Genomic DNA, 24,871 nt, shown 5'->3' with positions numbered 1-24,871 from the left:
TAATATCCCTTATCCTTTTGGGATACATGTAATGTAGATATAAATTACTCATTTTAAGGCTCTGTATATTTAAAAATGACAGTATACAAAGAATCTCCCACGAGTCTGCCCTGCATTAATATAAACTAGTAGAGAAATGGAAATCAAATTGTCCAGGTTAAAACACTTTTTAAAAAATGTTTTTTAAAGATTTATTTTATTAGTGTGCGATGCGTGCATGCGTGTGTGTGTGTGTGTGTGTGTGTGTGTGTGTGTGTGTGTGTATCTTCTGCACTTGCAGTGCTGGAGCAGAACCCTGAGCCCTGAAATATGATTGCATGTTAAGTACATGCCTGCCAGTCCATCCCTAGCTAGGGACCGACGCCATATCTAATGCATACATTTCAACTAGCAAGGTAATAAAATACAGAACGGTATTTTGGTCTCATTTGGAGCGAGATCTTTTGGACCGTGTAAAATATGATCGGTTTTTAAGATTGTCCATGTAAGCCACAGTGAGCTTTGCTCCAGATTTAACATTCTAAACTCACAGTTGAATGACAGCCACTTGAGTCCCCCATCCCCCTCTGCCTATCATTTCTTGATTCCCTAGTGTACAGAAATCGACCCCCTATGAAATGTGTGACAAACCTAACAATCTTCATAAATCTTCTTTGTTTTATATTTGTAAATAGCAGGGCCAGATAATCCACATTTTATCTTTTAAGAAGCTGTGCTTAGTGGAGAGGGAATTCTTGAAAGTCTCTTTATTTCAGGGGAACACAGAAACCTAGATCCATCACAGAGACAACTTCTGTTGCTTTTCTATAGCAGCAAAAGCAGCAATCCGTACAGATTCCACCCTTATAGGTTATACCCTTATAGATTCATAAATGCCAACTAATGCACTTGGAAACTGAAAATAAAACAAAAACACATAGTTGTGATGCTTAATATGAACTGTCCCATGAGCATTTGTGTTGGAACTCTTGGTCCCCAGATGGTGACACTGTTTTGAGACATGTGTTAGTTTCTCTTTTTTTTTTTTTTTTTCTGTGACAGTACACCCTGCAGAAAGCAAGTTCAAGGAGAAAGAGTTTATTTTGCATTTCCACAGGGGATACAATCTATCATGGCAGAGAAGACAGCCTGAGTAGCCTCCCAGGGGTCAGGAAACAAGTGGCAACAGGCTATGAAATCTGAACACCCACCTGCAGCATTGTCTGTCTCCAGCAAGGCTCCGCCTCCTAAGGATTCCATAGACTTCCCAAATAGCGCCACCAGCTGGGGACCAAGTGTTTAAACGCATGAGCCTGTGGGGGAACATCATTCACACCATGGTGAAAGCTATTGGACCTTTGAAAAGTCTCATTGACAACGCTGACCACTACTGGTGAACTTCAAGAATTTTTAACCTAAGTGAAGCTCTCTGCTTCAGGGTCTTCTGAGATGAGGCAAGCAGTTGCCTCGTTCTGATGCCCATGGTTGGCTATGCATGCTTTCACACCTTCTAGGCCACATCCCTTCAAATCAACATCTCCTCAATTACATTGCTTTTATCAGACATTTTGTTACTACAATAGAAATCAACTAATAAAAAAAAACCAAAAAACCAAAAAAACAAAAAACAATACAAAACCAAAAAAACCAAACAAACAAAACCCAAAAACCTCCCAAATCAGTACTTCTGGTTGATTTTGATTCCCAGTATTGACTGCAGATGGCCTCTGTCTGGAGAGCATCCCTAACTCCTGGACACAGGGTGAGTGGATCCACAGATGCATTTGCATGATAATTACTGGAAATGGAGTAATAACCTTCATATGTATGAAAAGTACTGATAAATCAACTAAGGCCAACAAAGCAAAGCAAACTCTCCAAACTAACTGAAATAACAATACTTTTCTCTCTAATTCAGCCTCAACTCCTATATTTGAGGCTGTTTTTGATGATAAGGACAGATAGATGTAGGGAGAAGATAGACAAGCTCATGACCCTCATGGAATTTATAGTCTAAGTGTTGGGAGATCTGACAAGAAAATGTGTGGTTAGTGTTGCTTTGTAAAAGTGCAGCAAAATAAGCAATCGAAACTAGGAGGGGACAATCAAGGTCACTCTAAGCCAGTGTTGAAATTTTCAAATACCTGCAGCCTGAGGGCACTGCCAATCCCCCAACCCTCCCCCCCCCCGCCTTACACACTGTTCCCATTCCTTTAAACTGCTGGTTCAAAGATAAGCCAGTTAACCAGGTTAAGAGGACAGAACTAGGGGAGAAGGGAGGTACATGCATTGTGGCCAGAATAGGAGGGACAACGGAAGAAGAGTTTCAGGTATAAGAATGTGAATAGACACTCTGAACAAAGCCATCTGAGAAGTGGTGAGAGTTTCAATTTGGTACAGCTGAGGAACTTTGTGGGAGAGGGACACGGTGGCAGATGAGGCTGTCTGCACAAGCAGGGTTAGTGAGACAGGATCTCATTGGTCTAGTGTGGTAGACAGTGCTGGCTGGCTCACTACCAGTCATACTTCTCTGAGCCTGAATGGGAGGGAAAGCTCTTCTCTAACAGGATCTAAGCCTGGCAGGGTAACCTGTTTCTGGCAGAAATACTGGTAGTTAATACTGGCAGAAATAGTAGTTAATACTCCAAGGGTTGCCTGATACTTGAATATTAGTGATATCTGCTATACAACTATGTTTTGTCCAATTGTGATAAATCTTATTTTATTAATTAGATATAGTAAAGAGTTAACAGTAGTAACTAATAATATAATTGAACATTTGTATTGATGATGACAAAGGTTATGCAAATGGTCTCTTCTTTCCACATCTTACTGTGCTATAGATCTTAGCAACTTCAGCATTTGATTTCTTTTCTTCTGTGCATATTGAATTGAGGGCATATCTTTTTGCTTAATAAATCATGTTAGCTCTCTGTGGCATATCTGAACCGCCAGCAGCCCTATTCTTTTCCTTTGGGCCCCTGTGAACTAGAGCTACCTGTCCACAATGCTACAATGTTGCAACAGTTACAGGACACAATGCTACAATATTGCAGCAGTTACAGGACACAATACAACAATATTGCAACAGTTACAGGACATGATACTAAATACAGCAACAGTTAATCTAACAACAGACATGATACTAAGTGGTTAATGTTGGGTAATATACACAGTGTGGATATGCGGGACAAAAGATAGTTCTTGTCCTGGCAGGATGGAGTGAGATGATACAAAAATTCATCAAGATTCTCAAGAAAATATGCCATTTAAAAACTGGTTTATTATTCACCTCTGGGATTTTCCATATAATAATTTTAGTCAGCAATTGACCTTGAGTAACTCAATTCTTTGAAATCAAAACTGTGGATAAGGTCAATGTGGCTAAATTCAGATACAGGTCATGCTTCCATCACAGCAGATAAATTACAGTGGTGACAATGAGTCCTGTAACATTTGAAAAAAAAAAAAAACTGTGGATAAGGAAATGACTACTATATTCGCTAACTGGACAATGGAGGACTGGGGCTTTCTACAAAAGTTTCTTGCTGATTAAGAGACCCTAAGGAAGAAACATCCCTTACTTTCTTTCCTTGTGGGTAAAAGCATCCTAGCTTGCTATCTTGGAGTCAAAGTGAAAAACAAAACAAAACAAACAAACAACAAAAACCCTAGTCTCACAAGACAGATCAACCACACACACACATCTGATTTGAGTGTTCATGGGTCTTACACATACTGTCATAGCTGGTATGGGTTCATGTATGCAGCTGGTCTACTGTGTGCAGAAGACAGTTTCCTTACAGTAACCCACAACCTCTGGCTCTCATGGTCTTTCCACACTGTCTTCTGCAATGATACCTGAGGATCATTTGTTGGTTACTCCCTCGGTGTCTGTGACACTATTGGATCAATGGGCAGTATACCCTTCCAGGCCAGGGGTTATTGGAGCTCTCAGGGTTCACAGCAGGATAAGGTCATTGATCTTCTCTTTTCTACTGTGCATAGCACCAGCCAGCATTATGAAAGCTTTCAGGTCAGTACCTAATTGATTACCCCATGCTCTCTGAGATGTCTTCAGCAATATGGTCTTACCATCAAAGTCTAGACATAAGGAGACACTCAGACCTAGTAATAACTGAATTCCAGTTGTTTGAGTAGCTTAATGGTTATAATGTATTGTAATGCATGGCCATGTGTTATCCTGCATTTCTACCTGCATTACATTTTCCAGTAATACAAATGCAAATGAACTAACATAAACTCACAATGTATGTGTCAAATGAATTTTATAAATTCCTTTCTCTAGGGACCAGTATTCTGTTTGTTTGCTTTTGTTGTTTTGTGATTGTCCTATGTGTTTCTATATTTTCACCAGCTCCTTCTAACACCTTAAGAACATTTTAAATGTGTAACTCACAGTTGCACGCATCTTTATAAAGTTATTCATACCAAATAAACCCAGAAGAGAATTCTAGAAAGAATTATGACGTTAACATGTCCCTTAAGCATTGCTAGAAGAAGATGTGACCCTTCCAGGAACATACAAGGAGAAGCCTTTAGTCCCTATATCTCCTCTGTAGCTATCAGTAATCCTTAGTACTTGTAAAGCACATAAGCCCCTGTTTCACAGGAGGGCTGAAATAACACGTCCAATACTCTTCACAGCACCACCCTGTGAACTCGATGTGTCTTCAACATGACTGTCCTTGCAGATCCTGACTCTGAGCACCAAATACCTCAATTGCAATTTCAAAATGAGGAGTTGATCTCCAGCATAGTCTTCACATTGACTGATCCATGCACAGATAGATCAATGTATGGTTTATCAATACATGCCATCACTTCTAAAGCACGCTCTTTTCTTATGTTAATCATTCTGGAATTAAGACATTCCTTTCAGTGACACCTTAGGTTCTTTTCTAATGGCCGTGGCATAATTGTTATTGCATGGGCAGACAATGATGTAGAAAACTTAAGTATCAAAATGTGCAGAATAGAGATCAGCTGCCCAGATGAAAATCCCAGAGATAACAGTGAAGCACTGTTCTGATGCCTGCCAGCTAACAAGTTACAGGGACATGGTAGGGAGATGGGAGACTAAGCTTGCATGGCATATTTCATAGTGGGAATCATACTTTGCTTGGCTCTATAGAAACAATGCTCACCAAGGAGTCATGGGTTTTGTTTTGGTTTGGTTTGGTTTTTTTTTTAAATTAAAAAGAGAATCATATGTATTATTTGTGTGTGTGTGGTGTGTGTGTGTGTGTGTGTGTGTGTGTGTGTGTGTGTGTGTGTGTGTGTGTGTGTGTGTGTGTGTGTGTGTGTGCCTGCACGCACACATTCACATAAGTACAGGTGCCCATGAAGGGCAGAAGAGAGTATAGACTCCCCTGGAGCTGGAGTTACAGACAGTTGTGAGCCTCCTCACAGTTAGGAATGCTGGGATCTGAGTTCAGATCCTCTAAAAGTGTGGTTTCTCAACTGTTAAGCAACCTCTCCAGCCCTTGAGCTGTGCTTTCAAATGCTACTTTAAAAGCTCTTGGTTACCAGTGTATTTTTTTGTTTGTTTGTTTCTACAGCAGAGAACAGGGATCAGGATGGGAAATATGAACCAAGAAAGTCAGGCTAGGGGTCTGGTAACATGGCTGAGTGGTTAAGAGCTCTGACTTCCATTCCAGAGGTCCTGAGTTCAATTCCCAGCAACCACATGGTAGCTTACAACCATTTGTAATGGGATCCAATGCCCTCTTCTGGTGTGTCTGAAGACAGCTACAGTGTCTATTAAATAAATAAATAAATAAATAAATAAATAAATAAATAACAAAAACAGGCTAGTAAGATCTCAGGAAAGCCTGATACGTTTCTACTTCTATGGTATATTAAAAGTAGCATGTGGGAAAGCCATAAAAAATTAGATGGATTCCCTAAAGTTAAACAGTGAGTGGAAAGCAGCAAACATTGATAAAGATCTGAAGAAACGGAGATGCTTACCTATTGGCTCCATCAGTGGTAGGGATGTAAAGCTGTAAAATAGCTGTAGAACACACGAGTTCAGTTTGTCACAGTATTAAACATGGACTTACCCATTGGGCATCCCACTGATTAGAGTACACCCAAAACGGCTAAAAGTGAGAACTCCACAGATGTGAGTGCACCCGTGTTTACAGCAGCGTTGATGGAGGCAATGTGTGTCCTGCATCAGATGAATGCACATGCAAAAGCGCGGTGTATATAGCCTTGTAATGGACTATGATTCAGCCTTATAAAGAAGGGAGTTATGAGACCAAGGGTGGCTACTACGCTCTCCAAGGATGACAATTTAGCATCACACTGATGCAGTGTGGATGATCTTAAGTCCTTTGAGACATCTTGCTGAGTGAAATAAGCCAGCCATACCAAACTAAAAAATGATATGATTCCACTTATACAGAATATCTAGAATATATAAATTCCTAGAGAAGGAGAATAAAATGGTATTTAGCAGAGTCTAATGGAGAATAATTAAGTATAACTAGGAGAGAATTTCCATTTGAGAGGAAGTAAGGATCCTAGAGAGGGTGCTGGTGGTTGCTACCTGCTGCAAATGTCCTCAGTACTACTGAACCACCCACTTACAGACTGTAGCTGTTTACACTGCACACTCTACCACAGTAAAGCAGCCGGGTTTTAGCCAACAGCAAACTCTATTAATAGCATTCAAAGAAGGCTGTCTAGTGATAAGGCATTCTGCCAGACTCTACTATGAGCATGCCTCTTCTTCAGTGGTCTGTAAAATGTCACACTGTCTGGACACGGAATCCTAGATTTGGGAACCACCACCACATATCTTCCTTCAACTTCTCTCAATAGAGACAACTGTTCTAGTTAGAATTTCATTTAATGAGGAATAGCTGTGCCTTGCAATGTCATCCATGATCAGTGGTGAGGATTTCCTCCCTGACCAGCTCAGTTCTAGGACCTGGGATTAAAAATGTCTTGCTTTCGATGAGTATACGTCTGTGTCTGCTGCTGATCATCATCAACAACAAAATAAGACTAATAATCTTCCTCCTCCTCTTCTTTTTTTCATTTATTTATTTGTTTAGTCTTTGTGTGTCTGTGTCTCTCTGTCTGACTCTCTGTCTCTCTGTCTTTGTCTTTCTCTGTGTGTTTGTGTACCTGTATGTGTAAGTGTGTGAGTCTCTCTCTGTCTCTTTCTCCCTCTCTCCTCACATCTGTATGTATGCGTGCATGTGTGTTTGCATGCATGTGTGTCTGTCTCTCTGTCTCTTTCTGTCTCTCTGTCTCTCTCTGTGTGTGCATATGTGTGTCTCTGTGTCTCTCTTTCTGTTTGTGTGTGTGTGTGTGTATGCCTGCATATGTGAGTGTGTGTGTCTGTGTCTCTGCCTGTTTAATCTGTCTCTTTCTCCCTCCGCCCCCCCCCCGCCGTGTATGTATGTGGATATGGATATGGATGTGTGTATGCATGCATGTATAAGTATGTGTCTCTGTCTCTGTGTGTGTGTGTCTGTGTCTCTGTCTGTGCCACCCCATGGCATACATGTGGAGGTCAGAGGACAACTTGTCAGAGCTGGTTCTCTCCTTCTACCATGTGAATTTGAGGAAAGAAACTAGTATTGTTGGGCTTAGCAGCCAGCGCCCTTATTCTCTGAGCCACTTCACAGCACACTACGTGGTTTCTTAATCAGGGATCAACAATCCAAAATGCTGGATGGAGCTGTGCATGGTCATACATTCCTGAAACCCCAACAATGAGGAGCCTGACCAAAAATTCCAAGCCAGCCCAAACAACTTAGTGAGACTCTGTCTCAGAAAGAAACAAAATAACAATAAATAATAATAAAAGCTTAGGTGGGACTGTAAGCTCTGGGGTAGGAATCTGAAGTGCAAAGTTCAAGTTTAAACTCTGTATGATCCCAATCCCTGTGCCCCTGTGCCCTTCCTTTGGAAGAGAGAGTATTTAAACTGCAAACATCCCTAAAATACTCTTCTATAGCCCTGAAAATAATCAGGCAAAATGCACACAAAATGCAACAACACAGCAGAGGTGCCGTGAGTATGCTCAGCAAACAGGTCCCTTCCCATCTAGCAGGTAAGGAAATTCCAGACATTCTACCAAGGGTGACCACTATGATCTTCACAGGTGACAGCTGTCACCTTCCTTAGCAACACCCTGATAAGTAAAATAAGCCACTCACAAACTTGTAAATACTGTGTGCTTCCGTTAACATGGAATACAATATATTACAATACAATAATATCTAGAATACAAAAGTTCAGGGGCAGAGAAAGAACAAAATAGTGCTTAGCTTAGGTTAGGAGTAGAGCAGGGTGGAGGGAGGAATTAAGTGAGCATTGTACAGATGAGAGTATACTGGACCACTGAGCAGGATCCTGTTTCGGGACAAAAAATAAATAAATAAATAAACAAGATATCTGGGTAGAACTGTAAGCCCTGAGCAGAACTCTGCCTGATTTCTTTCCTTCAGCCTCCTTAAATCCCAGCATCCTGGTGGGATAAGCAGGTGGTGTGAACCTGAGACTCTGTCCCCATGGTCAAGCTTTACCCTGACACCTCCCAAGCAGATCCCCTTTTCTTTCAGACTTTCTTAGGTGCCCTTAGTGGTCACAGGTTGGAAGTTGTTATGCCAGGATGCAGTTCCTGTGCCCAAGCCATGTGAGAATGTGATTTGAGCAAAATCCACATAGTCACCACTTTCAATTTTGTTTTGATTTGTGGACTGGTCTACTTTTACTAAAAAGAAAATTTTTTTTAAAAAATAGGAAAAAAAGAGCAAATGTGAGTTCAATTAAAATTCTTTATATATTAGAAAGTTTAGAAAGAGGAGGTCACTGCAGTGTGTCCCGGAGAACCCAAAATGAAAAGAGAGACTTTTCAGTCATGGTAGGTGCATAAAAATGCAAAATCTAGAGACGGGTATAATTTATTTTGAGAGCTGAAGAAAAATATTTGATGTTATAATCCACTCCCATGACCACCCCCCACTCCCCAAAAACACACCCAAATATTCTATACTCCATGCAATCGTATTGCCAGGACATCTGAACATGATTCTGGATGGATCCAGTAACATGGAAATAAAATATGCATTGCTGTAAGGAAGCCAAGTGGTGCGGAGCCTGGGTGCGTGAACTGTGCAGGCAGGGAGTATCGTGGCTAACCTGAGATCTGTCTTCAATTATGTAGACAGCAAGAAGGAAAGGAGCCATGAGGGCTAGGCAGGGAGAGATTAAGAACACCCCAAAGGGAGGATTTGCTATGCTCCTCCCAGGCAGGTGAACTCTGTGACCCACCCTGTGCCCTTGATCAACAGCATCAGGGCTGGGGAGAAAAGGCCACCTCCAACAAGGCCTGATGGAAGGACCTGCTCATCTAAAGCTACATTCTTGGGGCCTCAGGAAGGATGTGGGGAGGATATAGTGTTAAGGAGGGATGCAGGACAGAGGAAGGGACTGGGGGAGTAGGGAGAGAAAAGGGGGAGATGAAGGAAGGTCAGTGGAGAAGAATTAGCTTGACTTAGCAGAAGCGAGCTTACTGAAAATTCTCAAATCTTATTGAAAATGCTCAGATCGCCCTTTGAACCTCAAGAAAAAATACCCCCCCCAAATTAGTTGACACCAGGGGACAGCGATGACAGGCAGATCCCCTGTGTGTGCTCATCTTAGGACCTCTGTCCTTGCTCTGCCCTCTACCTGGAAGGCTCTCCCTCAGGGTGTGTGCCTGGCTGCAGCCCTCTTGTCTGCCAGCTCTTCATGAAGTTGTCTTCTCTGACCTCAGGCCGCTCCACCCCCTCACTCCTCTGGCTCTGCGTTGGTTTCATCACAGCTATTTCTCTTGACATTAAACAATGTATCTGACTTCTCAAACGGCAGGAGCTTTGTCTGTATCCTGTGTTCCCAGGACCTTGAAGAGGTACTTGGAACAAAGGTTCAATGTACACCTGCTGGGTGATCTTGCTGAGACATTAGTAGTAAGTAAGTAGCCACATGGAGGACTACTTAGAAAAAAAAAGATTTGGGAACTCCCAGTATGGAACTGATGTCTGGCAGCTTGCTTGGCCGTGGCAGAGCTCTGGGGTAGGCTGGCATGGGGATCAGTTTGGACTCTCCTCATATACTGTCCACTCAGTTGGCATTGAGAGTGGGAGAAGTATCGTGATGAAAGATGACAGGGTGGCAGCGATTATTGCTGATAAAGGACACAGGAAGAGAAGAACGGAGACAATTGGTTATCAAGGGGAGAAGGGCAAATCTGGTTATAGCCCATGCAGAAAGAAGTTAGGAAGTAGGAGCTCACTTGAGCTAGGAGGGTATAGGAAGTAGGTTTGACATTAGGAGAGACCACTCTGTCCGCTCTGCCACTACCTGCTCCCTTCCCAAGTCTCCAGCACCTTTATTCCCTCCGCAGCTGTCCTGCCACTCTCCTGACGCCCAGTAGAGTTAGAAGTAGTTCGTGAAAGAGGAGTAAGCAGGGAACAGAAAAGCTTCCATCAGCTCAGGGGCTCCTCAAGTATCCCTGTGTCCAATGCACATTTAATGCCCTGAGCCCATGGAAAACCATCGCTTGGGGACACCGCACACTAGAGCATCATTACTCCTGTGACGGATGGCTCCCCACCTCTGTCCAGCATTTCCAGAGATTACTGTTCCATGTTGCTCACCTGGAAAATTTCCAAAGTCAAGCTTTGAAGTACCATTTCTCCCAACTGCTTCATGCTATGGTAAAATGAAAACTAAGAGGAGACTCAATCATTAGAAGTTGGGGCACGGGCTGGTGAGATGGCTCAGCGGGTAAGAGCACCCAACTGCTCATCCAAAGGTCAAGAGTTCAAATCCCAGCAACCACATGGTGGCTCACAACCATCCTTAACAAGATCTGACTCCCTCTTCTGGAGTGTCTGAAGACAGCTACAGTGTACTTACATATAATAAATAAATAAAATCTTTAAAAAAAAAAAAAAGAAGTTGGGGCGCATCTGACATGTCATTAGGCAATATTCCTTAAATATCCCTTACCCTTGAACTTGTGAAACAATTTCTCTTGGTTCATCAAGTAAACTTGGGAAAGAAAACCTTTCTGCCGCCCCCCCGCCCCCATCCTTCAGACTGGAGAGTGTGCCAGACCAGGTGATGCCAGCATTCCTTTTTCATAATGTACATTAATTGTGAGTTAATGATGACCAAGTGTCCTTTAGTGTCCTGCCAGGGCCAAGCCCAACAAATAGTATTGGCTTCCCCAGTTGAGCCATACCCTGCCTCCTCTCATGAGCAAGCATCAGTAGACATATCAGATCTGTATCACTCAGTTTCTGGAATGGAACACAGAATCAAGAGGCACATATCTCCCTACAATATGTATTCTTGTATAACAATCTCCTTCCCTTTTCCTGGAGTCTCTTCCAGCCAAATGATGACAACCGGAATCCAAACACCACTTGTGGGAGAGATGGTTTTTTTTATTAGTTCTCAGAAAGGACTCAATTTCCTTCCAGGCTCCTCTGTGTAAGGGGAGAGGGGGGAGCCAGCTGATGGCTGAGGGAGAAACAAACAGATCCGATCAGTGAGAAAGTGCGATTGGACTTTGATGGTAAAATAATTACAAGCTGGAACCTCCGAGCAGACTTTAGCTTACCCCCAGGAAGAATCGTACTCTTAGAGTTTTGTGATAGATCAGGATTGAGGTTTTAAGTGGTGTTTTTATGTCTCTTTTGAAGGACTGATGCTTCAGAGACAGGAGAAGAAAACAATACTTTGTTTCATATTTCTATCTTTTTTTCCCCCTGAGGAGTTGGCTCTCACCACTGATTTCTACCACAGAGGGGGTGTGGGGGTGTCAGGAGACGAGGCTGAGTTCCGTTTCATAGATTGCACTAGGGATCATTTAGTCTGCAATACCCCCCCTAGAGTGCGTCATTCTGGTACACGGCTTCTTTTCATGTGGATAGAATTTTACACAAATGATTCCAAATCCTAGCTCACTCCTTTCTCAATTATTTTTTTTTTACTCACTTTTTAAACAAGAACTGAATTCACAAGAAGGGTCTTTCTCCCTGGCCGCTCACCTGCCTGCTTGCTTTGCTGATGTGGCTAGAATTAGCAGCCACTTCGGGAAGGGCTTATTGCACAGGGCTTAGCTCTGATGTTGCAGATCATTAGCTGGTGCCAGCAGAGGCTGAGAAAATGAGTGGCCTCCAGCACTTGTCAATTCACTTTGCTGCCCAGTCTGATGAGACTCGATGCGCCTGCCATCGGGACCTGTCTGCTGCCCGGGATGATTGAACTGTTACTGGAAATGAGATTGTGGATAGAGCTGAGGCAGGACCATCTCGCTGGAGACTGGCATTGATGTGTATCTCCCAAGTCACTCACGTGAAGAAAAGATTACAGCAGCTGGCAGGAAGCCAAACGACAAAGACAGCCCAAGGCAAAGCTCTGATGCCACACGTTAGAGACTTGGACAGTGGCCCAATGACTATGCTGAAATCCAAGGCATGGGCAAGCTGGCATTGAATTTCAAGTTAGTTTAGGAATTGAAAGCTACTTTGTGCACATTGTCTGACAGATTCGAGGCAGTGCATGCAGCATAGGAAGCTATATGATTCCTCCCCAGCAGGAAGCTCTCCTTCCAAGCCTGAGCAGACACACATCATAATGGAAGCGTGGAGGAGCTGGGCCTCCTAGAAGGAAGTGTCTAGGCACACAGAGGAGTTCTTCCTCTCCCCTCTGGGGAACACACTCTTTCCTGAGCTATGCCTGAATCTCCCCACCTGCGGTGGTTAAAGAGCCTGCCCACATCCCCCTATTAAACAACAAAGCAAATTATCCCAGGATGCCTGGGAAGAAAGCCACCACTTAATGAGAAAGGAATGTGGGAATGTGGGCCTTGGTATGGCTTCACTGTGGCCTGAGTTGCTGCCAGGGACAAAATGCAGAAGCCACCCTGGTTGTTGGTTGCCAAAAGAACATCAACCAGTAAGAATCCAAGGTAAATTTTATTATTATTATTATTATTATTATTATTATTATTATTATTATATTGAAATGGCATGAAGGTGACCATTGGGACATTCCCAGTATTTCTGTGAAAATTTCCAGTTCTCAGAAACCTTCAGCCCTAGGAAAATCAGGATAGTTGATCATGTGACTTTTAGCCATGAGTATGGACATTTGGGCTATCACAGTGCAAGACGAACAACTAAGTTTTTCAGACTTTTTTTTAAAAAATATATCAGATGACTCACTTCTTTAGCTCTAGCTACAGGAATTAAATAGTATACCATTTCTCTGGGCATGGGTGGGGGCACCTGCAACCCCAGTTCTGCAGGTTGGGCCAGGAAGATGGCAGTAATAGTATAGTGTAAGCTGTATAGGAAGTTATAGGCCAGCCTGGGCTACATAGTGAGATCCAGTCGTTTGTGTGTTTGTTGCTGTTTACATTTTATACATCTGGGCGTTTTACTTGCATGCCTGTGAACCATATTCATGTAGTGCACACACAAAGGCTGGAAGAGGGTATCAGAACCCCTGGAAGTGAAGTTGCAAACTGCCACGTGGGTCTGGAAACTGACAACGGGTCCTCTGCAAAGCTACGAGTGCTCCCTTCCACTGAGCCAGCTGTGTCTCCTTTGTGAACCAGTGCAGAGAGAATCCCAAAGTCTCTGGAGCCATTGACGAGGTTGACTAGACTTGAATCCTGAACTTTACCACTTGTCTGCTCTGCGATCCTGTGCAGGTCACTGCTTAATCTAATACAGCTAGCTAGCTCAGTGTTCTTCCCTGTAAAGTGGGGTCATTAATACAGCACATTTCAAAGGGCTGTTATCAGAATGAAATGGCCCCATAAGCAGTACCTGCTACATAATAAGTGCTTAATATGCATTAGTGCCCACAGTCATTTTGTTATTATCCTTAATTTTTATCATGTCTCTTTCCATAAACCGTGAATTACGGCCAGATATAGCAAAGATTAAGGTAACTATTACCCCTAAGTAGGCATGAAGCCTTATGCCACTAGCTAACCATTTCGATGCCTGTTCCATTGACCATGGTCTTCCTTAACACTGACAAATGTGGGGGCCCTGCTTAGCATCATTATTGATTGCTGTGATGAGCACTGTGACCAAAGCAACTTGAGGAGTTAAAGGACTTGTTTGGTTCACACTTCCACATCACGGTTCATCATCAAAGGAAGTCAGGACAGCACAGAAACCTGGAGGTAGGAGCTGATGCAGAGGCCATCGAGGGGTGCTGCTTACTGACTTGCTCCTCATGGCCTGCCCAGTCTGCTTTCTTATAGAACCCAGGACCACCAGCCCACAATGGGGTGTGTTCTTGCCCATCAATCACTAATTAAGACAATGCCATAGAGGTTTGCGTGCAGCCTGATCTTACGGAGGCGTTTCCTCAGTTGAGGCTCCCTTCTCTGATGACTCTCTCTAGCTTGTGTCAAGTTGCCAGGACAGTGGGGCTCTCCTTTTTCATACTCATGGGCCTTCTGCTGTTTCTCACTCTCTGTTACCTCCACCTCATCCTGCCCAGAGAAAAGCTCCCTTCAGTCTCCTAAAGGACCCTCTCCTCTGCCAGGGTTTCCTTCTCAGTCTGTAGTTTGAATTTTTCTGTCTCTACTCCGTGGCATTTCCAGTCCCAGAACACACGTGGACACCCGAGAGTGTACATACAAATCCCACTGATGTTGTGTTACATCCCTAATGAGCTGTGGACTCCAGCTTCCTCCCAAAGAGCCCAGCAGGATGTGTCTATCATTCCCGCATGGCTTCCTAGTGAACATTTAGAAAAAGAAAGTAATAAATATAGCTGCTTTCCTTCGCTATCATATCACAAATACCAATTATGTAAAAGATTTTCCCAAATGCCTAAACTTCTTGGTCACATGCTGGTCATTAGTATGGCATCAGCGTTCATGTCTGGGGCTTTAGAGTCCTCAGGGAACTTCCTGGCATGTCAATTTATTTGACAGGGTAAATTTCTATAAAACCATCAGCCCTGGGTAAGCGAGTACCTGGGTGGGAGGGAGCAACTCACATGGAGAGTCTGTGGGACTAGGTAGAAGTCAGGGCATTTCACTCAGAGATGGAAGGAAGAGACAACATAGTTGGTGATCAGACATGTTGATTGAGTGGACACACAGGCTCTGGTTTTAGAGATTATCATCGCTAAGTGATCCGTCAGGCGATGGAGGCAAGCCCTGACCCCTGGAGCAACATCTGCTGCAACTGGAAAAGATTTGAGGCTTCTGGAGAGAGCTTTGGTGCTCAATACAGGAGTAGAAAAAGTTAGGTGGGGGTGTAACAGGCAAGGCAGGGGACAGGGTGTGGTGGCGGAGGGGAAGTGAGGAAGGAGGAGACCACAGAAAGAAGCCGCAGCAGGAGGGGGAAGCAGGGCGCTGCAGGTTGGGGACATTCCTGTTGGATTATACTGATGCTTCTCTGCCCGGAAAGGAAGCAGATACAAAGGGTGGTGAGGTTTTGTGGCTGCAGCCCACATCTGCCTTATCACCAGCCCAGGCACCTCTCCACTGGGGTGGAACTGTTAAAGGGGTTGAAAACGGTTTGTGCTAGGCAGGGTCGGAGCAGGACACAGGGAGAGAGAGTACAGCGAGTGTGTGGGTGTGTGGGTTGGTGTCTTAGTAAAGGAACTACTTATAAAAACATGGGCAGCCAGACTTGGAGGTGCCTGTGCCATCCCAGCAACTTAGGGTCGCTGTATCTAGGAGGGTCACTGTATCTAGGAGGGTCACAGTACCTAAGAGTCTGAAGCCAGGGAAAGAAAAGAAAAGAAAAGAAAAGAAAAGAAAAGAAAAGAAAAGAAAAGAAAAGAAAAGAAAAGAAAAGAAAAGAAAAGAAAAACTATGGGCAATGGGCAGAGTTTAGGAAAACGAACAGAACCCAGGTAGAAGAAAGTAGTTCCTTACTAAACCATCTAGTTTCAGAGTGAACAGATCATCCAACCCACTGTAGGAGGGAGATTAGCCACAGGACAGGCTCAGGATGTGGTACGGAGCGGTGTACAGACTTATATCTCATCAATCACCCACTTCAATGTGGCAGGGCATAGGCTGCGAATCTAGTAACTCCTAAGAAATCTGGGGATGCTATACAATGGCCTGAGGTCCCTCTGACTACATACAGTTCATGGCCTTCTACACCTCTTTGTACCTCTTGGTGGATCCTTCCTCGAAGGAACCCCGTTACCTCACATATAGTTCAACTGAGAAATTCTTGAGCCATGAACCGACTTTTTGGTGAGACCTCAGGAACCTTGATTCCCCACTATGGTAAGTTAGTTAGTTTTCTAGCCATGGACCTCAAGTGTGTGTGTGTGTTTGTGTGTCTGTGTGTGTGCGCTTGCGTGCGTGTGTGCTTGCGTGCATGTGCACGTGTGTGTCTGTGTGTGCGTGTGCATGCGCGCATGCGTGCGTGCGCGTGCGCGTGCGTGTGCGTGTGTGTGTGTGTGTGTGTGTGTGTGTGTGTGTGTGTGTGTGTGTGTGTGTATACATCAAGCAGCATTCTAGAGAACCCATCTATTGCCTCCCAAGGCACCCAGCTCTTGTATAATGAGTTCCAAACACCGAGATAACACCTGTCTTGGTTACTGATTAGGGTTGATTAGGTTATTGATTAGGATCATTGTTCCTACCTCATCTTCAAGGATAAATTCAACCACAAAACCTCCTTACCACCGAGGTGCCTCTGACATAGAAAAGCCACTCGCCACACCTGTGAATGACTTGGCCTTCTGAGGAAAGCCATTGTTTTTGGAGAATTCTAGGGCCCTTCTCACCAATGGCCTGCTTATGGCTTGGTTATTCAGATCCACAACAGTTACAAGGGTACATACAGTTCAGCTATAAACTCGGGAGTCCAGGCTTTGAATAGTCCTAGCCAATTAAGAATGCTACCCTCAGGCACACAAGCTACAGCGCTAGATACTGAATCCAGAGCGAATGCTTTTGCAGTAACTATTTGACCCAAGCATGATTTGATTTCTTCTTTCTTGATATAGCAGCCACAGAACTCAGCTTCACTCTGTACCTCTGGTAGACATATATATTAACGACTCCTGAGCAGACCTTAAGCTGGGACGGAATACTCTTCCAGGCTTAAAGGTGATGAGAGGTTGTGGCCAGTGGGATTCAGGATGTAATTGCGCAGTGCTGTTACTGGGAGCTTCTGGGGCTGGTGTTAGGGTGTTAGGAGAAGAAACCAGTACCTGCCAATTGATTAAAGGGGATTTGGTGGTTCAAAGCTCTCAGTCACTCCATGCCGGTACACCTGTCCCCACCTCATTGCTTAGGATTCATCCTCTTCTCCATACTGTTGCAGAAGAGACATTAGAACACCTTGGCATAAGCAGCCTGAAGGGGCAGGGACTTCATGGACGAACAACAGTGCAGTTGTCCCGCTAAGTCCCTGGTGTTGGCACACAGCTGCCCTGTAATGGTAGGAGGTAAAAGACTCTGTCCAAGACGTCAGAGCAGTTTCTGATTTTCTTGTTATTCTGGGTTTCCTCCTTGTTTTCTCTCTTCCTGTGTACATTCTTTAGAGTTATCAGAAGAAGCTAGCTCTGCCACTTCATTATAATTCCTGTGGCCCTCGGCACAGCGGGCAGCATGTCAGCCTCGTAATTCCTCTTACTGCCTGCCGTGGGTTTGGACAGTGGACCACTCCGCTGATGTATGTCTGCCGGGAAGCCAGGAAGGCACTGTTATTTAGAAATAAGATCTTGTAGGTATAATCAAGTTAAGAGGAGATCCTGTTGGAATAGTGCATGCCTTAAATCCAATGTAGCTGAGTCCTAGAGAAAGAAGGGTGGCTTGTACAGCGACAGAAAAGGGGCCACTTGAGCAAGAACACGGATGCTCAAAGGATGCTCAATAGACACCAAGGAATGCCTCAGCAGAAGAGGCCGGGACACATCCTTCCCTGGAGTTTTGGGGGGAAATGGACCTACTGACATCTTCACTTTGCATAACTGAGTAGAATTCTGAGAAAATTCATATCTGTGGTTTTAAGCAATCTACTTTGGGCTGTCTATTATAGACTCCCCTGAACAATAAATATATCACCACAGCAACTATTTGCAGACCTGTTTGCTGCCAAGAAAAGCTGCTGAGTAGTGAGGTCATGCCCATCCTATTCCACACCTGCGACCTGCTCCTGCTGAGGTGAGCTCTGCCATTGGTCCCATCTGCTCACAGGGTTCAGACACACGGAAATTCGAGAACTCTTGCCTTCAGCCTTGACGCACTGAGGTAGGAGTTCTTCGTGGGACATCTCAGGGTGAGTTTCCAATGGTATAACTGGGCAAAGTGAAGTTAGAACAGGAGTGTGCTTTGGGACGGACTCTAGATGCTATATAAATTCATGTTATTTGTAGAATATAAACATTTTTAGAAATACCAAGATCTACAATCTCAATTTTCCCACCACTGCTTGAGTAGCTTCAGGCAGACAATATAACATCCGTGGCTTATCTGTTTTGATTTTTAAGATCCTGAATGTTTTAATTCTTCCTCCCTCCTTCCCTCCCTCCCTTCCTTCCTCCCTGCTTCCAGAGTTCCTTTATTCTCCTACACACACACACACACACACACACACACACACACACACACGATGAGGGGATTCACACCATTAGACCAGGGCAGGCTGATTCTGTCCTTCGGGGTAGTTTGGAGCATCAGCAGCAGTGAGTTAACCTTATCTCTGGATGGGCAAGTGAAGAGGCTGATGCAGGTCAAAGTGGATAACCCCCCGTAGCACTGTCTAAACTGCATTCCTGGGTCTCCCTCTGAATGTCTCTCTCAGATGGTCTGACATATGCCTTCTCTTCCACTTGGCCACTTGAAACTCAGGCCTAGCTGTGTTGGGGCTCCAAGTTTCTGATGTTCCTCTTCCATTTACCACCCCACACCTCTTTGTTTTTCTTCCTTTAAAACTTCATTTTTCTCTAAGAAGCCTCATCTACTTCACATCCAACTCCGCTGCAAGGAGGAAGTTATGATGCAGGACGCATCACCTTTTCCATTCGGAGCTGAGACCCAGCAGAATCTCCCAACCATGCAGGACAGCTTTCACCTCTCCTGCGCCTTCCCTCAAATTCAAACACCAGGCCCTGCCCCCCAGTTCCCCCCCCCCAGCCCCAGCACCTTGTACGATGCTGGACCAGATACACACACCCCCCTCCACACACACAATGGGCAAAGAGACACCTTGCTGGTGATGTTCTTTTATTAATCAGGGGCAGAGCAGTTGGCAATCCTTTGTTCATCCTAGCTTGATGCCTGGCTTGGTGTCCAAAGCTGTTTTATGCGTAGGACTCATAAAAACCAAAGCAAATCAAATCCAGGCAGTGACGCCTGGGAGGAGGAAGACAGAGACTGTGTTCCACTATGCCATTCGGTGCTTCAGGGGAGGGGGGAGGGAAGTCCACAGACCTGCCCTCTGTCCCACAGCACAGGCCAGCCATAGGCAGAGCCCCACCTACCACCCTGCAGCACACTGAGGGATGAGGAAGACAGACAGAGACCTGTCGACCACCATGCCATCCACACACCTATCTGCAGCACATGGCACAAATGCACAGAAACCTTGCCACCCCACCATGCAGTGCAGACAGAGGGTGTCACTGGGACCCACCAGCCGGTGACCCTGAGGGCATGAGAGCAGGAGAGCCGACCTTGTCTAGTGAAGATGGCAGCATTGAGTGGCCTAGCTAGAGCAGGGCTGGACAGCTCACCCTGATGGTGTGATTAAGAGAGAGGCAGAATGACAGCTCAGCTCCCACCCCAGCCCAGATCCAGGGCTCTGAGTTGGTTTCCCATCCAAACGGTTGGGATGCACGAAAGGGCCAGTCCTATTGACCCAAGGCTGCAGGATCTCCGTGACACAGGGCAACAGCAGGATAACCAGGAGGAGTTCCCGTGAGGGTCTAATATTGATGGTGTCACAGAAGCCAGAGACCCACACCAGACCGACGACTCATTGCAATGAACACTTGCAAGTGAAGATGTGTGGACAGAGGGATATACTGTGGGACACACAGTGACCTACTAGAGTTTCCACAATGAGATGTTTTCTATGCTTTGGTTGTATTTGGGGGGGGGGCAGGGGCTGCAAAAGTCAGCAGTTATGAGGTCAGTTATGAAGGTCAGTTATGAGGGGGTGGGGAGATGAGTGGGATCGGGGTGCATGATGTGAAACTCACAAAGAATCAATAAAAAGTTAAAACATTAAGAAAAGACCCACATGCTCAGAGGAAGCCCCTTTGTGTCTGCCTATGGACCACAGTCTCAAAAAAGTGTTTCCATGTCTAGATTCAGCTTTGTTGCCTAAGACAACAAAATCACTTGGCTCTGCTGGGGCCTGGGCACAGGATCATCCTTGAGAAAGCGTTTCTGTTCCTGGAATGTGGATTAAAAGGCTTGCCGGAGTGAGCCGCTGAATCTTTACAAATGTTTAGGGTAAAGCATAAATGAGAAAAATGTGTTCAGCACGTCTTTGTTTCTAACCAGTGTTCTTAATTCTCTTCTACTGAAATGTAAGCCCTGAGATCCAGGAGAATACGTGCAGGTCAGAAACCAAAGGGCCCTCTCGCTGTCTCTGCCTCTCTTCCATGAGGGGTCTTTATTACTAATAAAGATTGTTAACATCTTTGGTGCTCTTATTTAAGAGAGATGCAGGAACAGCGGATCGCAATGGTCTTATAGAACACTGGCTAGCTGGCATTCTAGATGCATGTGGGAATGTTTGTGGACGGAGATTGTGACAGACAAACTGGTATAAAATGATTGTGAGATACAAGCTAATTGGTGTGTGTGTGTGTGTGTGTGTGTGTGCCGTACTTCTGTGGTTTTATAGAATTTTAAAGTAAGATGAACATAGCATAATTATTTCTCTGTATGTGTTGTGTGTGTGTCTCTCTGTGTGTTTGTGTCTATATGTGTGTCTGTATATGTATGTGTGTCTGTGTGTATGACTGTATGTGTGTCTGTGTGAATGTTTCTGTGTGTGTCTGTGTGGATGTCTCTGTGTGTCTCTCTCTCCTTGTGTGTGCGTGTGTCTATATGTCTGTGTGTGTCTATGTGTATGTCTGTGTGTCTGTGTATGTATGTCTGTGTGTGTCATATGTGTGTGTCTGTTTATGTCTGTGTCTCTCTTTGTGTGTGTCTGTGTATGTGTGTGTATGTCTGTGTGTGTGTGTCTATGTGTCCCTTTCTGTGTCTCTGTATATGTGTGTGTATAGGTATGTGCATGTTTGTTTGTGTGTGTGTATGTCTGTGTGCTAGGTTTTTTGTTTTTTCTTTTTTTGTCAATTTGCCATAAACTAGAGACACTTGGGAAGAGGGAATCTCAATGAAAGAATTGCTCCAATCACATTGACCTGTCTGGGGCATTTTCTTGACTAATGATTGATGTGGGAGGGTTCAGCCTACTGTGGGTGCTTGTGGTCCTGGGTTTTATAAGAAAGAAAACTCAGAAAGCCATGGGGAGCAAGCCAGTAGCTAGTCTTCCTCCAAAGTCTCTGCCCCAGTGCCTGACTCCATGTTCCTGACGTGAGTTCTTGCTTTGGCTTCCTGTGATTGATGAATTGTGTGTAACCTGGAAGTTGTAAAATTAAATAAACCTGTCTTCCTCTAAGTTGTTTTGAGTCTCGTGGTGTTTATCACGGCAATAGGAAATGTGTGTGTGCACGTGAGAGAGTGTGTATATTTGTGTGTGTGAGTGTGAGTGTGTGTGTGTGTGTGTGTGTGAGAGAGAGAGAGAGAGAGAGAGAGAGAGAGAGAGAGAGAGAGAGAGAGAGAGAGAGAGAGAGAGAGACAGAGAGAGAGAGAGAGAGAGAGAGAGAGATCTGGCCCCTCAGAAGTCCTTTTTTTCATCTCTATAGGATCACAAAGTGACTTTTCAGGAATCCTATCACCAAGAGATTTACCTAAACTTATAATTTCTTGAGACAGCATCTCACAGTGTATTCCAGGTTAGTGTTGAACATGTGGTCCTTCTGTCTCAGTCTCCCGAGTGTTCTGATTACAGGCCAATACTACAAATACCTGTTGTGTGTCCTTTTGTTAAAGGCTTTTCTCATGAAAAAAAAAAAATCTGTTATTAACCCTTGCTTATTATCTGCCACAGCAATGTATTCAGTCTAGGACAGAGATGGGTAGGCTAGAGCTCACCATGGCTTTTTCATTATTATCTTTTAAATCACTCACCAGCTAAGACTGGCTTCTGCTTTCACAAAAGCTTATTAAAAAACAACAGGTTCATGCAAAAGAAACAATATGTGGCCTGCAAAATCGAAAGTGCTTTCTACTTAGCTGTTGGGAGAATAGCTTTCATAAGTCCGCATGTGTGGCATTCTGACACATCGCTACACCATGGGATATTGGTTCATCCACTGAGTCTAGAGCTAAGGGAGGGTTTGCCTCATTTCTGGTAGACCATTCATGAGCAGTTCTTCCACAAATGTTTTGGTAACTGTGTGCACCTGTTCCTACTGGGAATATGCTCAAGGGTGGATACCAGGATGTAAGCTATGCAGATATCCAACATGTGGATTCGTGTTGGTATTTACTGCCAAACAGCTGGATGGACATGTGTGTATATGTGTGTGCATATGTGTATATATGTGTGTGAGTACACATGAGTGAAGTTTCCCAGAGACAGAAAGCAAGCATCAGATCCCCTGGATGGGGTTACAGATGTTTGTGCACTGTCTGATGTTGGTGCTAAGAACTGAACTTGAATCCTCTGGCAAAGCAACAAGCACTCTTAACTGCAGATCCATCCTTCCAGCTCCTAGATTTTAATCTAAATAGTACCTGCTCAAATTTTTATGTTGTAATTGTTGGTTCCACAGACATAGAAATCTGATTACTGAATGCTGACTTTGCATAATGTTTGCTAAAGTCACTATTAAGTCTTCATTTGTAGAATTTTGTTTTCTCTTCACATTGTCTATGTTTATAGAGTCTTGACTTTTCTTCATAAGTAAGCATATTGCTATGAAGATAACATTTTAATTATTTTTCCCATTTTTTCTAACATTTTAAAACCAGTCATATTATATATAGTGTGATATTAGATAGATGCAGTTGTAATAAACAGCCTTATTTCATTTCAGATTGTAAGAATAAATGCTTTCAATATCTTCCCACTAAGTGGCATGTTTGTCATGGAAATTTTGCAAATACTCCATCATACTAAGAAAGTTTTCTTTTTATTTCTGCTTGATAGTTGTTGTTTTAAAGTGAATAAATAGGTCCTGACAGTGGTTGGATACGTTTTATAAGTCTGTCCTAATAATTCCCTTTTTATATCTCTTCTGACAATGTGATAGATTACACGGGATGATCACATGTTCAGCTAATGTTGTATCACTGGATAAACTCAACTTCCTTGTGGCATTTTATATCTTGTATAAATTACAAGACGAGATTTGCTAATATTTTCTTTAGAGTTTTGCAGCATAGAGAATTCTTTCTAGTCTTACTCTTAAAGATCAAGGGTGGAACAGAGGTGTTTGTTTTTTCTTCTTTAGAGGAATGTATATAAAATTAGTATTATTCCTTCACATTTAAGCTTATTCACAAGCCACTGCATTTTTACAGGAAAGTTTTAGTATTTAAGTTTGAAAATGGGTTATTGAGGTAAACGATAAATGAGCATCCGCTCGTCCTTAAAGCAAATGAGTTGGTAAATCTGAACACATTTGCAGCTGGGACCCTGTCACTAAGCACCATGGTCAAGATCACAGGACACATCCATCATGCCTAAGACTCCTTTCCCTCCTCCGTTCAGTTTTCCTTGACCCTCCCCCCAGCTCTCTCCCTCGTCCCCACGTCACCTTCAATTATCTGCATCTCTCCAAATTTGGTAGAAGTGAAATCGCACAGTCTGTTCTCTCTTCGCTCAGCGCCACTGAGCTTCATCTGTGTGTGACGTGTGCCGATCACTCGTTTTTAAAGCTGAATCATCTACCCGTACATGTTTAACCAATCACCTATGGATGTGCAATCAGGTTGTTCCCAATTTGGAGCTATTACAAACAAAATTGCTATAAATATTGTTGTGGACATATGCTCTCATCTCTCTTCTTGTTTATCTAGTAGTAGAATGGCTGGGCCATATGGTATGTATATGTTTAACTTTTGAAGAATCTGCCAAGCTGGTTTTCAAAATAGTTGTGCCATTTCACATTCCCGCCAACAGTGCGTAAGGACTGCCACGCCTCACATCCTGTATGACACTTACTGTGCTGAGAAGTTTTAAGTTTAGACGTGCTAATCTATGTATAGGGCTATTTCATTGTGGCTTGAATTTGCATTTACTAAATTAATATGTTGTGTATCCTTCGAGTGTTTATTTGATATCTATATATGTTTTCGAAATTTCAGCTCAAAGTTTTGCTCATTTCAGCTCATTTTTTTTTATTGAATTGCTTGTTTCCTTATTATTAAGTTTTAAAGCCTCTTTGTATATTAAGGCTCTTTACTTGGGGGGTGAGGGTTTAAAATATTTTCCCTTGATCTGTGGCTTATTTTTCATCCTCTTAAAAGTATATTATGAGACCAGGCCCAGTGGTACATTCCCTTAATCCGAGTACTTGGGAGGGGAGGCAGAGGCAGGCAGAGCTCTGATTTCAAGGTCACCCTGGCCTATAGAACAAGTTCCAGGATAACCAGGGCTGTGCAGAGAAGCCTTGTCTCAAAAAAACAAAAAACAAAAAACAAAATCAAAAAAAAAAAGAAAGAAAGAAAGAAAGAAAGAAAGAAAGAAAGAAAGAAAGAAAAGAAAAGAAAAGAAAAGAAAAGAAAAGAAGAAAGAGCCTTAAGGAGTTCTTAGGTTGTAGG

At 43.6% G+C, this 24,871-nt stretch overlaps 1 non-coding gene across 1 annotated transcript; it reads left to right on the top strand.

Annotated features, from left to right (window-relative positions):
* The first annotated feature begins 3,281 nt into the window (after nucleotides 1–3,281).
* Nucleotides 3,282–3,437, top strand: LOC115064117. The gene has a single exon (XR_003843975.1). It is a non-coding gene; the product is annotated as a small nucleolar RNA SNORA1 (small nucleolar RNA).
* The last annotated feature ends 21,434 nt before the right edge of the window (nucleotides 3,438–24,871 follow it).

Source organism: Mus pahari, chromosome 5 (assembly GCF_900095145.1).
Source record: "Mus pahari chromosome 5, PAHARI_EIJ_v1.1, whole genome shotgun sequence".
NCBI classification, from domain to species: domain Eukaryota; kingdom Metazoa; phylum Chordata; class Mammalia; order Rodentia; family Muridae; genus Mus; species Mus pahari.
The sequence above is the reverse complement of the archived record's forward strand: the minus strand, read 5'-3'. Positions and strand labels throughout refer to the sequence as shown.